A 23785-nucleotide genomic window follows, 5' to 3' on the forward strand; every position below is an offset into this window, starting at 1 on the left:
ACGAACCTGTCGGTCTAGAATAGCTACCGGCTCCTCCTCATAAGACAAGTCCTTGTCCAACTGGACAGTGCTGAAATCTAACACATGGGATGGATCGCCGTGATATATCTGAAGCATGGACACATGAAACACTAAATGTACGGCTGATAAGCTCGGCGGCAATGCAAGACTATAAGCCATCTCTCCCACTCGATCAAGGATCTCAAACGGGCCAATGAACCTAGGGCTAAGCTTTCCCTTCTTCCCAAATCTCCTCACGCCCTTCATAGGCGACACTCGAAGAAAAACTCGCTCACCGACCATAAATGCTAAATCACGAACCTTGCGGTTGGCATAACTCTTTTGCATGGACTAAGCTGTACGAAGCCTATCCTGAATGATCTTGACCTTGTCCAAGGCTTCCTGAACCAAATCCGCACCCAACATCCAAGCCTCTCCTAGCTCAAACCATCCAACTAGAGACTAACATTGCCTACAATATAAAGCCTCATAAGGAGCCATCTAGATACTCGACTGGTAGGTGTTGTTGTAGGCAAACTCCGCTAAAGGCAAAAACTGATACCACGAGCCTCCAAAGTCAATGACACAAGCTCGGAGCATATCCTCCAAAATCTGAATGGTCCACTCGGACTGCACGTCCGTCTGAGGATGAAATATTGTGCTCAACTCAACCCACGTGCCCAACTCTCGCTGAACTTCTCTCTAGAAGCGTGAGGTAAACTGCGTACCTTAGTCCGAAATGATAGGCACGGGCACACCATGAAGGCGAACAATCTCTTGGATATAGATCTCAGCTAACCTCTCAGAAAAATTGGAGACTGCCACAGGAATGAAATGTACTGACTTGGTCAGCCTATCAACAATAATCCACACTGTGTCGAACTTCCTCCGAGTCTACGGGAGTCCAACAACGAAATCCATAGTGATCCGCTCCCACTTCCACTCAAAAAGCTCAATCCTCTGAAATGAACCATCGGGCCTCTAATGCTCGTACTTAACCTGCTGACAATTCAAACACCGAGCAACATATGCAACAATATCCTTCTTCATTCCCTGCCACCAATAATGCTCCTGCAAATCCTGATACATCTTCACGGCGCCCGGATAAATAGAGTACTGGGAGCTATGGGCCTCATCTAAAATCAACTCTCGGATTCCATCCACATTAGGCACACAAAATCGACTCTGCAATCTCAAAACTCCATCATCACCTAGGGTAACCTGCTTGGCACCTCCGTGCTGCACTGTGTCTCTAAGGACACACAAATGGGGATCATCATACTGTCGGTCATGGATACGCTCCAATAATGAAGAAAGAGCGACTATGCAAGCTAACACATGGCTAGGCTCAGAGACATCCAACCTCACAAACTGATTGGCCAAAGTTTGAATATCCAAAGCAAGCGCTCTCTCACTGACCAAAATATAAGCAAGACTACCCATACTGGCTGACTTCCTACTCAAAGCATCAACTACCACATTGGCGTTTCCCGGATGATATAAGATGGTGATATCTTACTCTTTCAACAACTCCAACCAACTCCTCTACCTCAAATTCAACTCCTTTTGCTTGAACAAATACTGAAAACTCTTATGATCCGTGAACACCTCACATACCATGCCATACAGATAATGCCTCCAAATCTTCAATGCGTGAACAATGGCTGCCAACTCAAAATCATGAACCAGGTAGTTCTTCTCATGAATCTTCAACTGCCGCAAAGCATAGGCAATAACCTTGCCATCATACATCAATAAACTATATAAGGCCCTGAACTTGTGAGCATAACCAACACCGGTGCCGTAGTTAGAGCTATCTTGAGCTTCTGAAAGCTCGCCTCACACTCATCCGACCATCTGAACTGGGCACCCTTCTGGGTCAAACTAGTCATCGGGGCTGCAATAGATGAGAACCCCTCCACGAACCGACGATAGTAGCCTATCAATCCCAAGAAACTCCGAATTTCAGTAGGTGATGTTGGTCTAGGCCAGTTCTTGACTGCCTCAGTCTTCTTCGGATCAACCTGAATACCCTCTGCTAATACAACATGACCCAGGAATGCAACTAAACTCAACCAGAACTCACACTTTGAGAACTTAGCATATAACTGACTATCTCTCAAGGTCTGAAGAACTACTCTAAGATGCTGCTCGTGCTCCTCCCTGCTGCGGGAATATATCAAAATATCATCAATGAAGACTATCACGAACGAATCCAAGTAAGGCCTGAACACTCGGTTCATCAAATACATAAAAGTTGTTGGGGCATTTGCCAACCCGAATGACATCACAAAGAACTCATAGTGCCCATATCGAATGCGAAAAGCTATCTTAGGGATATCAGATGCCCTAATCCTCAGCTGATGGTAGCTAGATCTCAAATTAATCTTAGAAAATACCTTAGCACCCTGAAGCTGATCAAACATATCATCAATCCTCGGCAATGGATACTTATTCTTGATCGTAACCTTGTTCAACTGCCAGTAATCAATACACATTCTCATCGATCCGTAAGAACAAACAACACTGGCGCACCCCAAGGCGAAACACTCGGCCTAATGAAACCCTTCTCAAGCAAGTCTTGCAACTGCTCCTTCAACTCTTTCAACTCAGACGGGGCCATACGATACGGCGCGATAGAAATGGGTTGAGTGCCCGGAGCCAAATCAATGCAAAAGTCAATATCCATATCGGGTGGCATACCCAGCAGGTCTGAAGGGAAAACCTCAGGAAACTCACAAACAATGGGCACAAAATCAATAGAAGGAACCTCAGCACTAGAATCACAAACATATGCCAAATAGGCTAAACACCGCTTCTCGACCATACACCGAGCCTTCACATAAGAAATAACACTACGGGTAGAATGACCAGGAGTCCCTCTCTACTATAAACGAGGTAAACCTAGTAAGGCTAAGGTCATAGTCTTGGCATGACAGTCCAAGATAGCGTGGTAAGGTGATAACCAGTCCATCCCTAGTATGACATCAAAATCAACCATGTCCAAAAGAAGCAAATCTACACGAGTCTCAAGACCTCCAATCACAACTATACAAGAATGATGGACCCGATATACCACAATAGAGTCACCCATCAGTGTAGACACATATACAGGGGCACTCAAGGAATAACTAGGCATGACCAGATACAATGCAAAATAAGATGACACATAGGAGTACGTAGACCCTGGATCAAATAAAACGGAAGCATCTCTGCCACAAACCAGAACAATACCTGTGATAACTGCATCGGAAGCCTTAGCCTCAGGCCTGGATTGAAGAGCATAACATTGGGGCTGGGCCCCACCACCCTGGACTACCTCTCTAGGACGGCCTGCAGCTGGATGGCCTCGACCTCTAGCACCTCTACCTCCATCTCTAGCACCTCTAGCCCCACCTCTAGCTTGCTGGATGGTCTGTGGAACACCTGGTGCCTGAACCATAACATGGGAACCCTTATGCTGCGACTGAGTACCCACCAATCTTGGACAAGCCCTTCTAATATTACCATACTCACCACACTCAAAACATCCACCTGACTGCTGTGGCTGAGGAAACAGAGACTGCCCCTGGCGACCTGAATGACCACCCCAAAAAATCTAGAGCGGTGGTGCATTGATAGGAGATAGTGGTGCACTATAGGGCTGATGATTAGAATACTGCATGTGAGAACCACGGCCACCTGAAGCACCGTGAGAAACCTGAAGTGCTGACTGAAAGGGCCTAGGAGGATGGCCTCTACCATACGAATCCCTACCTCCAAACGAGGCACTACTGAATCTGCCTGAATGACGGGGCCTCTTGTTTGACCCATGACCACCTCCCTGTGACAGAACCATCTCTACTCTCCTGGCCACATTTGCCACCTCCTGGAAAGTAATCTCACTCCTAGTCTCCCTAGCCATCTGAAGACGAATCGGCTGAATAAATCCATCAATGAACCTCCTCACCCTCTCTCTCTCTCTCGGTGGGAAGTATGATAAAAACATGACGAGCCAAGTCGATGAATCTAGTCTCATACTGGGTAACAGTCATGGAACCCTGCTAGAGACGCTCAAACTGCCTCCGATAGGCCTCTCTCTGAGTGATGGGGAGAACTTCTCCAGAAATAGCTGAGTAAACTGCTCCCAAGTCAAAGCTGGCGATCCGGCTGGTCTAGCCAAATAGAAATCTCTCCACCAAATCTTGGTGGATCCAGACAAGCAAAAAGTGGCAAAATCAACCCTATTGATCTCAATTATCCCCATGTTCCTGAGAACCTCATAACAGTTGTCTAGATAATCCTGGGGATCCTCAATGGATGCACCGCTGAAAGTAGTAGTAAAGAGCTTGGTGAACCTATCCAACCTCCACAAGGTATCGGTAGACATAGCTGCTCCAAGGTGCGAGTAGTAGGAGTCTGGGCTCCTCCTCCAGCCTGAGAGACGGCTGGTGCTACAAGAAGCAACCCTGCCCGGGTGACACTCTCCATAAGGCCCACTAGACTGACTAGAGCATCCTGAAGTACTGGGGTAGCAATAAATCCCTATGGGACCTGAGCTGGGCCCACCGGAACTGCTGGGGCTGGAAACTCATCATCAAAGTCAACCTAAGGCTCTACTGCAGGTGCTGCTGCACTGGGCGGAGCTCTGCCCCTACCTCGGCCTCTAGCACGGCTCAGCCTCGCCCTTTGCCTCTCGTGGGAGCTGTTGCTAGGGGCTCAGGCTGCTGGTCAGTGGATGAGGAAGCGCATGTTCTCGCCATTTGCAAAAGAACATAGTAGAATTTCAATTAGCATTGAGAAACCAATTCGCACGACAGGAAAGAATAAATGTTCAATGTTTCCTAACTCTGTAGCCTCTGGGGATAAATACAGATGTCTCCGTACCGATCCCTCAGACTCTACTAAGCTTGTTCATGAATTGTGAGACCTATGTAACCTAGAGCTCTGATACCAACTTGTCACGACCCAGATTTTCCACCCTCGAGAGTCGTGATGGCGCCTACTCATAGAAGCTAGGCAAGCCATTAAACATAGAAAATTTCTAACTGTTTCATTTTTAACCCTTTTTAAAAATCTGAATTAATAGGTATCCAACATTTAGATATTAACGATAAATGAAATCAAGTGGAAGACTTAATCTAATATAATAACCAAGACCAGTACAATAATGACAACAAGCATCTCTACACGGAATCTGGTGTCACAATATTACAGACAGACTAAGATTACTACAACAAGTGTCTGAAAGAAATACAATCTGTCTCAAAATCTAATGAAAATAGAGTACATAATAAAGTAGAAGAGAACGTCGGGCCTGCGGACTCCTGCAGAACTACCTCGGGATCTCTAGCTGGACTGAAGGTAGGCTCCCCAAGTGCTACTGTCCAAAAGCTACTCCGGAATCTGCACATAGTGCAGAGTGTAGCATCAGCATAATCGATCCCATGTGATGGTAAGTGTCTGGCCTAACCCCGGCGAGGTAGTGACAATGCTAGGACAAGACTCCAAATAAACCTGTGCAGTTATATAATATACAACGAAAAATAAATAGGAATAAACAATTAACATAGGAGGGGTGCATGTTGTAGGGAAATATCGAATCCAGCAGAAACATAAGGGAAATATGAGAAAACAATTCAATATTTACAACAAAACCATAATAACAATGTTGCGGCGCGCAACCCGATCCTTATCATTTAACACTGTTGCGGTGTGCAACCTGATCCATTTATATAACTGTTGCGGCGTGCAACCCGGTCCAATATAACATTGTTGCGGCGTGCAACCCGGTCCAACATAACATTGTTGCAGTGTGCAACCCGATCCAATATAACATTGATGCGTCGAGCAACCCGTTCCATATATAGTATTGTTGCGGCGTGCAACCCGATCCAACATAACATTTATATACCTTTAACAACAACAATACCAAGAGTACTGGCAAGGGATCAACAATAAGCTACACTGTCCCGGCAAAGGATTCAGCAGTAAAATTAAATACGTCCCAGCAAGGGAGAAACAACTATATTCAATCTTAACCCAACTTCTACTCATCTCAGCTAACACTAATACTCAATCATAAGTAATTTCCATGAAAACATACTTAAACCTTGCTCAATATTGAGAATCATCAATTAAAGCATCCGTAGTACTATTTACGAACACAAAATAAAGTGCAATTTAAGACTCACGGTCATGCTCGACACTAATGTATAGATACTCGTCACCATGCCTATATGTCGTACTTAACAAGAAACAAATAGCAAATAGGACACAACTCCTAATCCCTAAAGCTAAGGTTAGACCGAACACTTAACTCGAACATCCACGGACAACTCAAGCCTTAAACACCACATTTCCTTTTGAATTTGACTCCAAATCAATTTTATCTAGACATAATCGACTTAATAACATCAATAAATGCTAAACAATCCAATTCCAATGTTTAATTATAGCTTTCCCATCATTCTTCCCAAAAAGTCAAAAATTGACCCCGAGACTGCTTGGTCAAAACACGAGGTTCGGACCAAAACCTGATCACCCATTCACCCACGAGCCCGAATATATAATTAGTTCCAAAATTCGACCCCAAAACGAGGTCTAAATCACAATTATACAAAAAGCCCTAACTCTACCCAAACCCCTAATTTTCAATCCTTAAGAACATGATTTTAAGCCTATAAATCTAATGGGTGTTAATGGAAATTGAAGAAAATGAGTCTAACATTACATACCTGCGAATTGGTGGTGAAATCCTCTTTCAAAAATCGCCCAATTTGGAGTTTGGAAGAAGAAGTTATGAAATTTTGATTAAATTCCGATTTGGCTTTTGTTTTAAAATCACTGGACAGGCCTTCATCGCGTTTGTGATAGTGCTGTCGCGTTCGCGAAAAGTTGGGACTAAGTGACCTTCGTGTTTGCGACATTTGGCTCGCGTTCGTGGAGCTTTGAATCCTCGAGCCTTCGCGTTCGCGGGCAAGTGGCCGCGTTCGCGTAGCACAAAATTCCCTTCCCCTTCCCTAGGCCCAAAGGCCTTCGTGTTTGCGATAGAAGGTTCTCGTTCACGAAGGGAAACACCCCCAAGGCTTCGCGTTCGTGTCTTGTGTCTCGTGTTCGCGTAGAAGGATATTTCCTTCATCCTGACTAACCCTTCGCGTTCGCAAGAGACCTTCCGCGAACGCGAAGAAGAACACACCAGTACACCAGAAAACTGAAAACCTACAATCTTTTCCAAGTTCAAGACCTTCCGAAACCAAACATTTACACTATCTCAAAAACATCATACAAAATTATCTGTGCAATCAAATCGCCAAAATAACCTCTTCAACAACGAATTTAGCATAGAAATATAAGAAAATCTTCAAAGATTTCAAAGTAGGAATTTTCATAAGTACGAGTCCGAATCACCTCAAACGACTTTCCGTTTCTTACCAAATTTCACAGACTCATTTTATTTCATATATAAGACCTCTACAAGGCTCCGGAACCAAAATACGGGCTCGATACAATCAAATTCCAAATGCATTTCCTTTCCAAAACTCATAAACATTTCCAGAAAAAAATTTTCTTTAAAAATGAGAGAGTGTTACTAGTGAAAACCTTCACGGGCACTGTAAGGCGATGGTAAGAAGAGACAAATAAATGACAGAGACTTGTTGGTGAAAACCCCTTGAGGCACCACTAGTCAAAGGTGAGTCGTGAAGCAGACGCAAAGATTTGGCATGAACAAACCCGACTTCAAAGGTCATAAGAATGGTAAAAGGGAAGATTGGATTAGTTTGATAGATCGGCCATTAAGTCCAAAATCCATGTCACGATCATTAAGGCTAGTTATTGAAAAAAAAACTCTCCCTTCTGTCCTTCTCGACAGGGGCATTTCTTGTTAATATTGGTAATCTTTTCCAACATAGGGTCCTATTCCTTAGTTGATGCCTGTATAACCTGGTAATCTTTCCAACTTAGGTCCTTAAATCACGAGATGATTTCATTTTAATATAGGGTCTCCACTCCCTAATCTCTTTTTCTCAAGGATACACATTCCTGATTTTATTGCTTTTAATAAAGAAGTAGTTTAAATTTTTCTTACAAAAACTCACGAAATTTTCCTAGTCAAAACTGGGGCAGAAAAATTTCGTTCGTTTGTTTGCTTTGGAGCCTGAGTAGGTTTTTACCTTGAGGCACAAGTTTCGAGACGACCAAAAGAAGGAGTCTCAACGCAGAATAAAAGAAAAAGAAGAAATAGAAAAAGAAGTGAACTCAAAGTGCAGAAGCGGAGAAAAGATGTGGACTGCTCAAGACGTAATTTAAGTCACAAGATTTTCATGTCACGCCTTGATCCAAGAAGTTGAAAAAGGAATGAACCAGCACCTGCAGCAAAGAAGCATCAAGATCCAGATCAGAGTTTGCATGAAGAACCAACCAAGACTCAAGATCAAGCTTCAGAAGACTCATACATAGGAATCTTGTAACTCGTACCTGATAGGCTTAGTTAGTCTTTTTAATTTTGATTTTGATGTAATAACAGGACCATGGACCGGAACCTTGACGGAACCTTACTCGACTCTCTCATTCTCTCCACACACTCCATCACTTGATCCACTTCTGAACTACACGTGGTCTGATTCTTTTATAGCCAAGGATATGTAGGCAGCTCAGATACCAAGGCTCGGTCACATCCTCTTTGCTTTTAGTTTTTGGTCTCTCTAATTAAGGGTCGGGTCAAAAAACCTGTCTCATCGTTCTTTGTCTGAAAACTCTTTGTGTTTCCATTCAAAGAGGGGTAGCTGTAGACATGTAATTTTTGACCCCCACGTCTTCACACTATATTAGCAGTTTCGCATATTTTATATATTTATTTGAGTTATTTGAATTTTTCTAGGATTCTAATACACTAACTTTATTGTTATTTAGTATTTAAAAAAAATCAAAAACACAAAAATAGTTTCAAGTCCATTTAATTTAAGGTTTATTAGTACTTAATGTAGTAATACTATTTTCACCTATTTTTATCTATTTTTATTTTTATATAATCTTTAAAAATACCAAAAATAGTTTTACAATATAATATTATTAATTTAATTAGTTAGAGTTAGTTATGTATTTTATAGTATAGATTTTACATTAATTGTAGAAAAGAATTAAGATTTTGGGTTGGAAAGGCCCAATTTCGGATAGCCCAAAAGCCCATACCCATTCCCTATTTGGCCTAACCTAATTCATACTCCCTATAAAAAGAAGGTTTAATTTCCTAAAGCTAAAAAACGAACTCCCATTCCCAAGGGAAACAACAAAAAGTTGTTGCCTTCTTCTACATTTCCTTCACTTCCAAATACTTCACTGATTCCCAACAAAACCCATTTTCACATTCACTTATTCTTCTGACTTTTCATCCTTCAACTCCACCTCACAGAAATCGGTCTTGTTCCACTTCGTCAATCAACTTTCAATCCTTCACATCGTCCCTTCTTCTCCCTACGTCTCCAAAACACCACCATCTTAGCTCAAAAATCCAGCAAGAGCAACCTCTGAATTGTAGCTCGAAACAGCACCCTTTCACCCAAAAGACTGGTTTCATGTCCTTCAAAAAATAGCAGCAAAAATCCTTAGAAAATGCTCCGAACCTAGCTCAAAACAGACCCATAATCGCACAAAATGATTAGCTCCAAAGTTGAGTGAAGCGAAGTCGTTGAGTCATCCGATCCATGTCTTTATTTGACGCCTATTCGAGAATTAGAAGTTGTTCCTATTTAAACAAGGTTCATTTCTTAAACTCTTAAGTTTTGGATATTTATTTTGGCATATGACTCTGTTTTATCCATTTCTTCCTCACTCTTATCATGTTAATTTATTTCTAGTATCATTTTTTTGTTTGGGAGCGTGATAGCTTAACAGCTTCTTTTTGTTATTGTTGTTTCCATTCTTAGTTTTCATAGCTAGTCTATAATTTAGTTATAAGTGTGTTATTACATTAATATGCATAGTGGGCACTTGGTTTTGGAATTTAGGAAGATAATAATTAAATTACACATATACGTAGTTACCTATGGCCCGCTGGAAGGGAGCTATTCAACTGTTAGACTAAATTCACATGAAATCTGAACTCAACAATTCGAGGTTAATCACTATGTTAAGCATTCAATAGTTTGACTAAGAATCACTCTTGTTATTATTCTCATAAAAACAATGAATAAGTTGAACGTATAGCAAATACAATAAAAGAAGAAACGAAATTTCGTTAAAACCATATTTTTCCACGTGAATTTGTTTTCCTTAATTCAATAGCTTCACCGGTAATCTCAAAGATTAGGAACATAATTTAAATGTGCTAGTGGATTTAGGCGTGATTAATATTAAATTATCACGGCTATAGGTATGGTTCCCGTGGCATAGTCGTGATACGTAATCCCCAATTCGGGTGTGCATTTCATGTGACCCGACTATAATTTTGAATAATAATAAAATCAACATGCTGCAAGTCGCGAGTGCGTTTCACGTGGCGCGATTCGCAATGTGTACATAAATAAAGGAGTGCGTCATCGTGACTAGTTCCAGAAATAACTCCATAAATAATTAAAAGCGGTATAAAAGATAAAATGCACAATAGGTTCTAAATATGTATTAAATCAGATAATTAGGCCAATTATTAATAGTTTAAGCGATCGTGCTAGAACCACGGAATCGGGGAATGCCTAACACCTTCTCCCAGGTTAACAGAATTCCTTACATAGAATTTCTGGTTCGCAGGCTTTTTAAATAAAGTCAAAATTTCCTCGATTTGGGATTTTAAAATAAACCGGTGACTTGGGACACCCAAATAAACTATTCCAAGTGGTGACTCTAAAAAATTAAATAAATAATCTCATTTTGATTAATGTCACTTAAATTAGAAAAACTCCCTTATATCCCCTCGGGTGATAAAAAGGAGGTGTGACACACTCAGTGACACCCCAATTTTGGGATAGATTGTATCTATTTATTAAAATTTCTTATGTTTCAGATAGTTCTTTAACTGTTAAAAGCTTCTGTAAATGTTTTCAAACTTATTATTATCATGTTGATTCTTGAGTTGAGGCTGGCCTAGTTTGACGATAGGCGCCATCACGATAGGTTAGAGTTTAGGGTCATGACACTGAGGCTCCACCGCTGGTGCTGCTACTCAAGCTCTGGACTGAGCCATGCCCCTTTTTCGGCCTCTAGCACTGCCTCGGCCTCGTCCTCTGCCCCTCGTAGGAGCTAACCTGGGGGATCGGGCTGCTGATCAACTGATGAAGCGATACGCGTCCTCGCCATCTGAGAAGGAATAGAGTAGAATGCTCAATTATCATTGGGAGATCAAATCGCACGACAGAGAAGAATAGAATTAAAATTGTTCCTAACTCTCGTAGCCTCTGGGGAATAAGCACAGACGTCTTTATACCGATCCCTCCGACTCTACTAAGCATGTTCATGAATTGTGAGACCTAGGCAACCTAGTGCTTTGATACCAATTATTCATGTCCCGGATTTCCCACCGTCGAAACCGTGATGGCGCCCAACATCGCACTTGCTAGGCAAGCCAATGTTAGAGTTATAATCACCTTCTTCCTTTACATTTTAATTCAAACAGAAATATATGCGGAAGTACATATTTAACTGATTATCCTTATACTATTAACAAAACCGAAACAATTACCACCCACAAACTAGTGTCACAACCTACGAACATGCTATGCTACAAGCATGGGTTTGAAGAAGAATACATATGTGTCGAAGGAAAATAAAACAGAAGTGAGGAAAATATAGGATGGGACACCAGGGCCAGCGGACGCCGGCAGGACTACCTTGGATCTCCTGGATGAATGCCTGCAACCGACCTTTCGATTAGCCACAACCAGCTCTGATATCTGCTCAGAAAGTGCAGAGTGCGGTATCAGTACAACCTACCCCATGTACTGGTAAGTGCCGAGCCTAACCTCGACAAGGTAGTGACGAGGCTAAGGTGGGGAATTTACAATATAACCTGCATATAGTTGATAATAAAGCAAAAGGAAATACAGAACGAAATGAAACAGTAACTTGTAGTAAATAAATATGGAACTCAGTTATCCTGCCAGTACTTAGTTACACCCAATCCTTAAAAGAATTTCAATGCTACAGAATAAAATTACAGTAGAAATAGAATACATAAACAAAAAAATGATGCGGCACGCATCCCGATCCTACCATATAATCAGTAACAATATGAACATTCACCCTTATTACTCTTTTTTGCGGCGTGCAACTTGATCTCTCCAGTCCACCCTTATTACTCCTCAATATATCACCCTTGTTGCGACGTGCAACCCGATCCCACCTATCCACCCTTATTACTCCTTATTGCGGCACACAGCCCGATCCCATCAATCACATTTCACCCTTATTCCTCATGTTGCGGCACACAACACGATCCCACCATATCAATCCAATCACACAATAAGAACAAGTATTTCACAATTTAGCTCAAACCCTCCACAACATTTATTCCTCAACCAAATCATACAGAAATCTATACAATTATGAAATCTCCTCAATTATTACTACACAGCGAGACCAACCAAAATGTATCTTGAAACACCAACAAACCAACTTAAACCAATAATGTAATACAATGAAACTACAGAACAATTACTACCTTCAATAAAGTAAACTACATCTAACAAGAAGCAATTAGACATGGAAGCATCAATAAGCATGTAGCAATTAAGATAGGAAGACAATATATTGGGAACGGGGAAGGGAACAAGCTAAACAAATAATTTGGCGGTGCATAGATACTCGTCTCTACACCTATACGCCACACACATGGAATTTCACATAGCAACTAAGTAGGGGATCCCTAATCCCTCGAGTCAAAGTTAGACCAAACACTTACCTCAATCCAACAGACAATTCAAAGGTCAATTACCGCTTTACCTCTCGATTCCACCTCTAATCCATTCGTATCTAGTCATAATTAACTTAAAACAACATTTAATGCTAAAAAAATCAATTCCAATACATAATTATAGGTTTTCCAACATTTTCCCGAAAAAGTCAAAACCGACCCCATGCCCGCTTAGTCAAAACCCGAAATTCAGAAAAAAACCTGAATACTCATTCACCCCCGAGTCCAGATATACAATTGGTTTTGGAATCCAACCTCTATTTGAGGTCTAAACCCCCAAATTTGGATATTCTTAAGTTCTACCCAAAAATCCCCAATTCCACCATGAAAAACCCTAGATTCTAGGATGAAATCTTGTGAAAAGAAGTAAATGATTGAAAGAAATGAGTTAAAAATCATTTACCTATGATTTGGGGAAGAACTAGCCTTTGAAAAATCGCCTCTTGAAGTTTAGGTTTTGAAAAATGGGAGAATGAATAAAAAATCCCGTCTAAGTCCAAAGTTATCAGCTGCAGATATCGCATTTGCAACCTGATCTTCGCAATTGCGAAGCTAGTAAATGCGAAGAACCATCTGTTACGCCCCGCAATATTACGTCGATATTACATCTCACAGTATTATATTACGATGATGTTATGCTTCGCAATACTAAATTACGACTATGTTGCACCATGTAGTATTGTACGTTGAATTTGTCTAAGGTAATTGACATCCGTCCAAGGAAAATATTATTTGGACATTATAAAGATTATGCTATTTCACAAGTGACAAGTAAATTCGTGAAGGTGAAAGGGGAAGCAAGTCAAAAAATTGAATTTTTGTCCATGTTTGGCATGTGGGGATAAAATATGGGCTGAGCGTTAATACCCGATATTTACGGACTAGTACCATATAAGTACCATATGACCATGATTGTGGGATATATAAAGTGTATTAAAAATAAGTAGAATTTTGAGTAATTTGAGATAATTCTTAATTATGCGGGTAATTGATTAATTACCAGGTAGCGGGATATTACCTAATTAAGTTAATTGAAAAAAAAACGTTGGATAAAGATGGGAAAGTTGACGTGGCAACAAGGCACAATCTGATCAAATGACTAAGACTCGTTTAAGAGTAGGTGGCAACCTAATTCAAGACACATCTCATTCTAAAGACCTTATGCATTGATTCCTAAAGACCTTGATTATAAAACCAACTTTCCACTCTTAAAATACAAAAATCAAGTCTAAAACATTACACAAAAAAAACGTGAAAGCTCTCTGTCCAAACTTTAAAGCCTATAAAACTTTACAGTGTCCAAACGTTAAAACCTTTGAACCTTTACAATGTCCAAACGTTAAAGCCTCTGAATTTTTACAATGTCCAAATGTGAAATTCTCTGAAATACTATAAGGTCCAGCATGAAATGCTAATTCAAAGAAAGCCCGATACAATCTTTCTCAAGAATATCATATGGATTTTTCCCTACTTCGATCCGCCTTTACGTGTTTTCGCAAAAGAGAATCAGTTCAGATATGTTAAGGCTATCCCTTCTTCCTTTTCGGCCTGATCCAAATTATATAAAAAAACGAGAAAACACACAGTTTTTATTAATTACTCTATTCATAAAAATACTAGGAGTATCTATATTCTTGGTTCCCCATGTAAATTATTATCATCTTCTGTTCACGGGTCTCCGAAAAATACATATTTGATAAAGTTTATCCGAAAAGCATATTGAGTTTTATGGCATTCCGAGAAAATCTTATTAATGTATTTCTTATGCATTTCATGCATTTATGCATGTACATTGACCTATGACTCAGACGGTATTATATAGGCGTATATATGTATATATATGTATATGGGATATGGGAAAAGGTTACGACGTTATATACGCACCACCACCTGATCAGCTGGTATACGCGATGATTTTGCCCACAGTGGCCGAGATGATATGATGGGATGCCCTTATAGGCTTGATGATGTTATGAATACATGTACCTATGCACGACATGACATTCATACATATATGCATGACACTATAATTATTTCATGATTTATAGAGTTATTCAGACTTACAGGTTGAGTCATTTACTCTATATTTCTTCCATGTATGTTATATACTTATTCATGTTCCTTACATACTTGGTGAATTTTTCGTACGGACGTCCCTTTTGCCTGGGGACGCTGTGTTTCATGTCCGCAGGTCCCGATTGACAGGTCGAGAGCCCTCCAAGTAGGCTATTAGCTCAGCGAAAGATGTTGCTGCGCTCTATTTGCTTCAGAGTTGCTTGTTTGGTTAGTATAATTTAGTCGTGTATTATTTGGTATGGCAAGACTTTGTCCCGACCTTTATAACATTTATGTACTCTTAGAGGTTTGTAGACAAATGTCGTGTACGTGAAAAAGTGTACGTCCTTGTCGGCCTATGACTTGAGTTTATAAATGATCATGTTGTCCTGTTAGGCCCGTATATCACGTGTATATGATGATGTAATAAGAAAGATACGTTACATTGGTACTCGGTTGAGTAAGGTACCGGGTTCCCGTCGCGGCCCATCGATTTGGGTCATGACAAAAGTGGTATCAGAGTAGTTCTGTCACAGGGAGTCTACAAGCCGTGTCTAGTAGAGTCTTGTTTATGGGTGTGTCGTGCACCACACTTATAAGCAGGAGGCTACATGGCATTTAGGATTGTCACTCTTTCTTCTTGCTCTAGATCGTGTGGTAGAGCTCACTTATAAGAATTCAAATTCTGAACTTCTATTTTTATTCATAATAAGATGATGCCTACGTTCAGAAAGATGATCGATAAGAGATATAGCTGTGGAAGTGTTGAATTAGAGGAACTCGATTTTGTATCATGCTTATGATAAGTAAATGTGAGGTCTTCAGCAGATCATGTGCGTACTGAAAGGTGTAAGCCTCTGGATAAGGAGTCTTGAGGAAGAATACCTATCTACCTTAATGGTGGAAGATAATGAAAGATTCAGAAGATAAATACAAGTTTCAACAAGCAAAAGAAGCAAGATGAAGAAGAGTACGAGGCGCCCAGCTGATGAAGATTAACAGTATTTACATTTCAAGCAGAGGAATATAAGCCTTTGAGTTGCCTTCAATAGTAACAAAGGTGTGTACAATTGGCCACACCAATCTAAGATGTGCCCTATGGGAGCTAGCAGATATGGTTTAAGACATGAAAGGATATTGGGATCCAGCTGTGGTTAGAATAACCCAAAATGGTGAATGGATTGTTTGTGTTAGTTGACATTTCCGAATAATATTATAAAGATACTTATAGATCTCCTTGTGAGACACCCAGATGGTGCACTCTAAAATAGTACAACTATATATGGGTACTACAAGGATAGGCACTAGAAGCCTTGAAGGGATAAATATTACCTTAGTGTGGCTCTCGTCCCTAGTAGAGAAAAAAATGTTAGGCAACCCGAAGAACCAATAGATGGGGCAAGGGGCGCAAAAAGCAAAAGAATGTCTTGCTGAAGTTTTCACAAGAAAGGGATAGGTAGAAATATTAGTAGAGTAATGAGAAGAGTGATAAGGAAGAATTATGAGTAAGATGTGATAAATGGATGACAACGGTAAATAAAAAAATACGGTATTACCGGGTCCATAGTCAGGTGAAGGAAGAGACGAGATGTGATAGGCCTCAAGAAAACAAAGGAGTATAGGCCATGAAGTCATATCCTCATTTTAAGAAGTAAGTTCGTGACTCTAATGTGATTACCAATAGGAAAAGCTAGACCCCAGAATAATAGAGATTTAGTATGGGCTAGTGAACAAGATAAAGTAAACATGAATTAGGGATTTAGTGATTTGATAATGGTCAACATGATGAGAATTTCAGTTTTTTTACCGGAAATAATAGAATGGACAACGGAAGGAGATTCATGAGAAATTCAGAGAATGGTCATTCAGGAAGACGCTTCCCTAAAGTAAGCAATGTGAGCAAAATTAGCTTAAGAGACTATATGTGCTAGTTATAGAAATTGTCACCTCGGAAGTAAGGAATTTCATTATCCTTAATACAAAAGGATTACCGCAAGAAGAGTAAGTGTCATCAATGATGTGAAAGGACGCCAAAAATGAAGAGGTAGAATATCTATAGGTAGATTGTTGTAGCTTCAACTTTTAGTACTCTCCTAAAAGGGGAATATGGAATGACGTGACATTACGTCAGAATTAAGTGGTTCCAGTAATTATGGAATGGTAAAAGAAGAATGCGATAAAACAAAAAAGGGATGAGATTGCACTTATTCAAAGCCTACAGTTATGCTACGATACCTGTCACAACCCTGGTTCGCCCTCCATGAACCATCATGACGGCACCTAGTCCTCTACGACTATATAAGCCTAAATTGCGGAAGATAACCAAAATGCAGAATAAAAACAAATTAAAATAGAATGAAGAGTGATAAAAATAGTGTTTAAAAGTGTCGCTCGGCATATACAACACAACATTCTCAAAATCAAGTACACTATCCCAAAACCCGGAAACTCACGAAACCACAAGCCTTTAGATATCTACAATGTCTAACTCCAGGATGTCTAACAAGGGAAAGAAATACAGAAGGGCAAATGTTTAAAAATTAGAATAGAAAGGGACTCCTTGGTCTGCAGACGTGGTAGATGTACCTCAAAGTCTCTAGAGCAGTCGCCTCGCCTCACAGGTGATAGGACTGAGTCGCAGTACCTGGATCTGCACATGAAAAACATGCGCAGAAGGGGCATGAGTACACCACAGCGGTACTCAGTAAGTGCCAAGCCTATCCTCGGTCGGGTAGTGATGAGGAAGGTCAGGGCCCTACTGAGATTAAATAAAATATAAGGATCAAAAGTATAGAACATAACAGTATAATAAGTACAATAGTAAAATAACACAGGATGTATAGGACAACAATAACTATATAGTAGCAAGGTAAACACGGAAAGGAAATACAGCTCAGCACCAATAATAACAATCAGGGATCTCTCAGGATACCGTACTGTAGTCTCATATGTACATATCCAATGGATCTACCAAGATCCCGTCCCGTATTCCAACTCATAGTACGCAGGGATCTACCGGAATCCCGTTTCATAGTCCCAAATGTAAATACCTAGTACTGGGGGAATCTATCAGGTGCATTCCCGTAGTTCCATATAACTGTGTAGGGGGATCTATCGGAATCCCATATCAGTAGTCCCAAAATAAATAGACAAGGGGGAGCTACCGGAATCCCACATCCGTAGTCCCAAAATAAATACACAGCAGTAACAGGAAAATATACAGAAATGACAGAATTTCATGTTAAGGCAACAAGTGATTCTAGCCGAGCATGCTGCACAGAATTCAGGTAAGGCAGGTTGAGCAAATAAAACAATTAAGTCACTTAGACATGCTTTCCTAAGTTAATAACAGGCTAAATAGTGCAAGTAATAGAAACATGAAAGGAAACATACTAGTAATTACTTAAAGAAAACTGGATTTCCAACATTTAGCACAAGTACGCACTCGTCACCTCACGTACAAGGCATTTCAATTACCAAATATACCAATCCTAAGGGGAAGGTCCCCCACACAAGGTTAGACAAGCCACTTACCTCGAACCGGCTCAAAATCAACCCGAAACCACGCTCTTGCCACGAGTACTCGAATCCAAATGGCCCAAATCTATTCAATTTAATTGCATAATGTAAATAATACTTCAAGTAACTGATTCAACAAAGAAATTCTAAGCTAATACGTGAAATTAGGTAAAATGACCAAAACGCCCCTTGGGCCCACATATCGGAATCGGGTATAATTTATGTTTTAAGAATCTTCATGCTCTCACGAGTTCATGCATACCAAGATTATCCAAATCCAAGGTAAAATTCCCAATCAAAAGTCGAATTCAAGGTCTAAGAACTTTCTTCCAATTTTTCCCCAATTTTCATCTCCAATGCGAAATTAAATGATGAAACTAACTATAGATTGATGGAATAAAACTAGAAAGGGTTAAAGAATCGTTACCCAATGATCTCCTCTTCAATTTCCTCTCAAAATCGCCCTCTCCCGAGCTCCAAATCGAATTTCCAACTTTTGAAACTAAACACTCAATATTTTATATTTCTGCCCAACTGTTTCCGCATCTGCGGTCCCGCATTTTCAAAACAAAGGTCGCTTCAGCGACTTTTCACTTAAGTCCTAGATTTCGCATCTGCGACTCCCCACCCGCAGATGTGGTACCGCTCCTGCGAAATTTCCACTGCTTGTACGGTTCCTGCTGAACTCTCCAAATTCCACTTCTGCGATTCGTCCGCCACTTCTGCGGCTTTGCACCTGCGGTCCCACACTCGCAGGTGCGGTTATGATAGAAGAACAGCTAAAGCTACAACTCCAAAGTCCCAAAATCCTTCCGTCAACCATCCGAAATCATCCCGAGGCCCCCGTGACCTCAACCAAACCTACCAACATATCCCATAACTTCATTCAAACTTGTTCCAACCTTCGGAATGCTCAATATAACATCGAAACACCTATTTTTCATCGGATTCAAGCCTATGAATTCCAAAAACTCTAAAAATATGCTTTCGATCAAAAAGTCTATCAAACATCATCTGAATGACCTGGAATTTGCACACACGTCACATTCAACTCTACAGAGCTACTCCAACTTCCAGAATTCATTCCGACCCTCGGATCAAAATCTTACTATCGAACCGGAAACTTCAAAATTTGACCTTTCGACATTTCAAGCCTAAATTAGCTACGGACCTTCAAAACACAATCCGAACACGCCCCTAAGTCCGAAATCACCCAACGGAGCTAACGAAACCATCAAATTTCCATTCCGAGGCCGTCTTCACGCTGTTACGACTATGGTCAACTCTCCAACACTTAAGCTCTCATTTAGGGACTAAGTGTCCCAAAACTCTCCGAAACTCAAAATCGAACATTCCGGCAAATCAAATTAGCAGAAATAAACTTGGGGAAAGCAGTTAATAGGGGATCAGGGCGTTAATTCTTAAGATGACCGGCCGGGTCGTCACATCCTCCTACACTTAAACATTCTTTCTCCCTCGAACGAGCATAAAGACATACATGAAGTAGTAAAAAGATGAGGGTAACGGCTACGCATATCCTGCTCGGTCTCCCAGGTCACCTCCTCAACCGGTTGACCCCGCCACTGAACCTTCACTGATGCAATCTTCTTTGACATTAGCTTTCTAACCTGCGTGTCCAATATCTCCAATAGATCTTCAACATAGGATAGATCCTTGTCCAACTGGACTAAACTAAAATCTAACACGTGCGACAGATCACCGTGATACCTCTGGAGCATCGAAACATGAAATACCAGATGAACTCCGGCCAAGCTGGGAGGTAAGGCAAACTCATAAGCAACCTCCCCAACACGCCTCAATATCTCAAAAGGGCCAATAAACCTCGGACTCAACTTCCCTTTCTTCCCAAATCTCATAACGCCCTTTATAGGCGAAACCCAAAGCAGAACCCACTCTCCAACCATATAGGAAACATCACGAACCTTCCGGTCCGTGTAACTCTTCTGTCTGTACTGGGCTGTACGACATCTATCCTATATCACCTTAACCTTCTCCAAAGCATCCTGAACCAAGTCTGTGCCAACAATCTAGCCTCACCCGGTTCAAACCAACCCACCCGGGATCTATACCATCTCCCATATAAAGCATCATACAGTGCCATCTGAATGCTGGACTGATAGCTGTTGTTGTAAGCAAACTCCTCCAATAGCAAGAACTGATCCCAAGACCCTCCAAACTCAATCACACATGCACAGAGCATATCCTCAAGAATCTGAATAGTGCGCTCAGATTGTCCGTCCGTTTGAGGGTGAAATGTTATTCTCAACTCCACCCAAGTACCCAACTCATGCTGAACGGCTCTCCAGAATCGTGATGTGAACTGAGTACCTCTATTTGAAATGATGAAAACTGGAATTCCATGCAGATGAACAATCTCCCGGATGTAAATCTTTGCCAACCACTCTAAAGAATAAGTAGTACACACAGGAATAAATGAACGGACTTGGTCAGCCGATCCACAATCACCCAAATAGTGTCAAGCTTTCTCAAAGTCCATGGTACCCCAACTACAAAGTCCATGGTGATCTGATCCCACTTCTACTTCAGAATCTCCATCTGCTGAAGCAATCCACCCGGACTCTGGTGCTCGTACTTCACCTGCTGGCAGTTGAGGCACCGAGTTACAAACCCCACTATATCTTTCTTCATCCGCCTCCACCAATAGTGCTGTCTCAAATCCTGATACATCTTTACGGCACCCAGATGGATGGAATACCGTGAACTATGAGCCTCCTTTAGAATCAACTCTCGAAGTCCATCAACATTGGGTACACAAATCCGACCCTACATCCTCAATACACCGTCATCACCAATAGTCATATCTGTGGCATCACCATGCTAAACCTTATCCTTGAGGACCAGCAAATGAGGGTCATCATACTGACGCTCCCTGATATGATTAAATAAGGAAGACTGAGAAACCACGCAAGCTAGAACCCGACTGGGCTTCGAAAGATCCAATCTCATAAACTAGCTAGCTAAGTCCTGAACATCCATCACCATAGTCCTTTCCGATGCTAGTAAATAAGCCAAACTCCCCAAACTCTACGCTCGATGACTCAAGGTATCGACCACCAAATTGGCCTTGCCCTAGTGATACAAAATAGTGATATCATAGTACTTTAGCAACTCTAACTACCTCCTCTGGCGCAAATTTAGATCCTTTTGCTTGAACAAGTGCTGCAAGCTCCGATGGTCAGTATAAATCTAACAGGGAACCCCGTATAAATAATGGCGCCAAATCTTCAGGGCGTGAACAATGGTAGCTAACTCAAGGTCGTGAACATGGTAGTTCTTCTCATGTATCTTCAACTGTCTGGACGCGTAGGTAATCCCCTTGCCATCATGCATCAACACCGCTCCGAGGCCAATCCTCGAGGCATCACAATAGACCGTATAAGACCCTGAACTTGTAGGCACTATCAAAATTGAGGCTGTGATCAAAGCTGTCTTGAGCTTCTAAAAGCTCGCCTCACACTCCTCTGTCCACTGGAATGGAGCACCCTTCTGGGTCAGTCTGGTCATAAGGGTTGCAATCGATGAAAACCCCTCAACAAAACGACGGTAGTAGCCCACCATGCCAAGGAAACTACAGATCTCAGTAGCTGAGGATGGTCTGGGCCAACTCTACACGACCTCTATCTTCTTTGGATCCACCTGAATATCCTCACTCAATACCACGTGGCCTAAGAGTGCCACTGAATCCAACCAAAACTCACATTTCGAGAACTTAGCATATAACTTCTTCTCTCTCAGAGTATGAAGCACAGTCCTCAAGTGCTGCTCATGATCTTCCCGACTTCGGGAATACACCAGAATATTATTAATAAAGACAATGATGAACGAGTCAAGATACGGAGGGAACACACTATGCATCAAATGCTTAAAGGATGCTGGGGCATTGGTCAGCCCAAATGACATAACAAGGAACTCGTAATGACCATACCGAGTCTTGAAAGCAGTCCTCAGGATATCTGGCTCCCTAATCTTCAACTGATGGTAACCTGAGCGCAAATCAATCTTAGAAAACACCTATGCGCCCTGAAGCTGGTCAAACAGATCATCAATACGAGGCAAAGGATAATGGTTCTTCACTATAACCTTGTTCAACTAGCGATAATCAATACACATACGCATAGAACCATCTTTTGGTTCTTCACAAACAAGATAGGAGCACCCCAAGGTGATACACTGGGCCGAATAAAACCCTTATCAAGCAATTCCTGTAACTGATCCTTCAACTCCTTCAACTTAGGATGAGCCATACGATACGGAGGAATAGAAATTGGCTGAGTGCCCAGCAACAGATCAATGCCAAAATCAATATCCCTATCAGGCGGCATGCCTGGAATTGAATCAACTGAAGGGGTATCAATACTGACATCTCTCACATAAGCTAAATATGTGTTACACCCCTTCTCAACCATACGTTGAGCTTTAAGAAAAGAAATAACTCTACTGGGAGTGTGATCTAAAGTACCCCTCCACTCAACATGCGGTATACCTGGCATACCCAACGTCACGGTTTTGGCGTGACAATCAAGAATAGCATAATGGGGAGACAACAAGTCCATACCCAAGATAATGTCAAAATCTACCATGCAGAGCAACAATAAATCGGCTCTAATCTCAAAACCACTAAGAGCAACCAAACATGACCGATAAACGCGGTCCACAACAAGAGAATCTCCCACAGGAGTAGAAACATAAATAGGGGAACTCAAAGAATCCCGAGATACACCCAAATGCGGAGCAAAATAAGAAGACGCATAAGAATAAGTAGAGTCTGGATTGAATAGAACCGATGCATCTCTGTGAAAAACCAGTATAATACCTATGATGACAGAATAGGAGGAAACAACCTCGGTACGGGCAGGAATGGCATAGTATCTGGCCTGGCCTCCCCCTCTAGGGCAACCTCTACCTCCCCGACCTCAACCTCTAGTTGGTTGAGCAGGTGGGGTAGCAACTGGAGTTGTAAACATAGCCTGAGAACTCTGCAGGGCACGCTGTGTCTGAGAAGTCTGTAGAGGTGCACCCCTCCTAAGTCTGGGGCAATCCCTCACCATATGACGTGTGTCACCACACTCAAAACAAGATTTGGGAGGACATGGAGCGTATGACTGGCTCGGGCCAGGTCTGCTGGACTGACCTCTAAAAGCACCCCACAGAGGAAGCGCGCTAGATACTGGTAGTGCATAATAAGGCTCCTGAGGTCTAGGAGGAGCTGGAATACCACTGGCTGCTGGAAGAGCCGAATGAACAGGGCAACTCATGTAATCCCTACCATGACGACCTGCAGCTGTG

Source organism: Nicotiana sylvestris, chromosome 7 (assembly GCF_000393655.2).
Source record: "Nicotiana sylvestris chromosome 7, ASM39365v2, whole genome shotgun sequence".
In the NCBI taxonomy this organism is placed as follows: domain Eukaryota; kingdom Viridiplantae; phylum Streptophyta; class Magnoliopsida; order Solanales; family Solanaceae; genus Nicotiana; species Nicotiana sylvestris.